Genomic DNA, 2553 nt, shown 5'->3' with positions numbered 1-2553 from the left:
GATACTCTTTTGAGGATGATTAGATATTGGATCCCAACTTTGGTAATCCATGTGAAACAGCAGTTATTAAACCTGACCAGTTTACTACTTAGTATGTAATGAAGGATAGCTGAGACCCCAGTTTCTTCATATTGTAACAGCCATGGTCCCTCTGAAAAGGAAAGTACCCGATGTGAAGTCAGTGGAGTTCCCTAAGCGTAAGCAGTGTTTACAAACCTCCTTTGATCTTTCATCCTTAGCTCCTGTTGTAAGTGGTGTAGCCATACCTGGGTGCTGGCCAGTCGCAGTCTTGGGAGGATGGAATTTCTGTGGAACTAGAGGAGGAAGGCGTGCTGATCCATTCCTCTGCTGCAACTTCTGAATCTGCATCTCCTCCTCTGCCTCAAACTCCATGAACCTAACAAGGGTGAGGGAAGCACAGACCAGGCTGAGATGAAGGCAGCACCCACCAGGAGCACTCATATCAGCAGCTGTTGATTGCAGAGAAGCGGGGTAAGCTGTGCCTTCAATAGCCTGTCCAGGTCCTAAATTAGTCCATTTCCCTGGTAGGAGTTGCTCTCAGTAACCCAAGCACGACTTGAGAGGTACTTTACAGTGTCACTTCTGATCCCTTCAACTACAACACAACTTAGGTCATAAAGGAAATGAGCCACATCTTCTTGGAAGTTTCTTTAGACAGAGCTATAGTTCTCACTTCTTTCCTATAACCTTAATACCTGATGGCATACAACACTGACACTAACTTGTTGAATTCAATCAAGATTACATTGCACATGGCAGGACCTCAGTAGTGAGTCCCCTACTCTAAACCTACTCTGTCTTTCCCTGAAACACACGCAAAAGATCTGACAGTCTGAACCTCAGAGATGGGATGCAGTTACCTGCCCATAACACCAGCACCAGTTTCTAGATCCCGTCCTAGGCTTGAACTTTGAGCCCCTGAACTTTAAACCAGGAAAAGTTGTCCAGAAGATATTAGAAAAAATATGGAAGCAAAGATTTCAGGATATTTTTGAGATTTCTCTCATCAGTTCCTTTTTCTTTCTTCTTTTGTTTTAGTAATACATCAGGAAAGGCATTAAGGGTTAGAAACATGTCCACAGGGTGACAAAGTTACACCTTTCCCATGAATAATACTTTCTAGCTTTGGTCCATTTTTAGATAGTAGTAAACGATTTTGTGCCATTTTTCATAGGGAGAGATTTCCCCTAATTATCTGTCACTTACTCTGACAATGGGGCAGTAGGATCAGACTGATAGAGCATATCCCCTCACTGTAGAGTAACAACAACGTGGAATATTTGTCTAATGGAACCTGTGTTGTTTATACTCAACCCCATATTGACCACCTCAATATCAAAGCACTTACAGATCCCAAATCCCAAAAGTGGTGAACTTCTAGAAGAAAGTAGGACAGAAAACTGCAAGCAGTGAATATGGGGGTAGAAATTGTTTGAGAGTAGACAGGGATCCTCATGGATCCAGGAGACTCTATCCAAGTGCATACTTCCTCATCATAACATCTCCTCCCATTTGCATCAACACAGCCACACAGCAGCCACTTTTAATCCACCCCCATCACATCACCCACTCAAGCCCCACAAGGCCAGGATCCCATTTACTCACTTTCCTGCCATCTCGTAGTAGATCATCCGGTCAAAGTTGCTTTTGCATTGCCATTCCTGCACGGAACGCCACAGTCCCTCCTCCAGGGTCATGGTAGGCTTCAGTTGAGCCAGAGATCGCATGACTGGGCTAAAATCCCATGCGTGTCAGTCACTTTCTGCCAGTACATTTTCCATCCCTATCTTGACACCCTTGCCCTTCATCACATCTTTCTTGCTGTTTGTTCTTATTCATTCCCCCTTCCATTGTGTACTCTTAGATTTCAATTTTTTGTTTGCTTGTTTTCAGGTTACCACTTACCAAGCACCAGAAATATACTGAGATGCGCTCCCGGGAGGGACAGTCTGAAGAATGGATGCACTTGAGTTCTCAGTGTGATTATGAACAAAATTAACTTCCAGATACCATTAAAATGCAGATACCCAGATCCAGTCCAGGGGTCCCCAGAATTTCACCAACTTTTTATATGACTCTGGAGTGAAAGGGCTGCACTTTGAGAATGCAGAAATCCACTAGAGAGGGGAGGTAGATTCCTTCAGTCATTCAGGCATTGGTGGAGGAACACATATGGCAAAATGTCCTGTGATTGTAGTAAATGTTTCATACTAATTTATCCATAATGATCATGGGGCAGCTCAGGATTGAAAGAGATGTAGTGTGCTGAGAAAAGACACTGCTCTCAGATGACTAATTGCTCTGTGTTCCATTCACAGACACCCAGGTCTCTGGATTTCATGGTCAGTTGCTCACTCTCACACACTGCAGCTAGGATATTATTTTTGCTTTTGTGAGTACATTTCTTGTAGTACTTTGCCTTTTCTTCATACCAAGTACAAAAATGGATATCTTTTATGGGGCACACCATATGTCAGGCGCTCTGCTAAATACTTCATATATTCATGTGGTTTAGCAATACTCTGAACTAAT

The 2553-nt window shown here is 43.2% G+C and overlaps 1 pseudogene; it reads right to left on the bottom strand.

Moving 5' to 3' along the window:
* The window catches only part of LOC102839205, a 15755-nt pseudogene that overhangs the window by 12129 nt on the left and 1073 nt on the right, over positions 1–2553 (bottom strand).

This window comes from Chrysochloris asiatica, unplaced genomic scaffold, assembly GCF_000296735.1.
Source record: "Chrysochloris asiatica unplaced genomic scaffold, ChrAsi1.0 scaffold00798, whole genome shotgun sequence".
NCBI classification, from domain to species: domain Eukaryota; kingdom Metazoa; phylum Chordata; class Mammalia; order Afrosoricida; family Chrysochloridae; genus Chrysochloris; species Chrysochloris asiatica.
The sequence above is the reverse complement of the archived record's forward strand: the minus strand, read 5'-3'. Positions and strand labels throughout refer to the sequence as shown.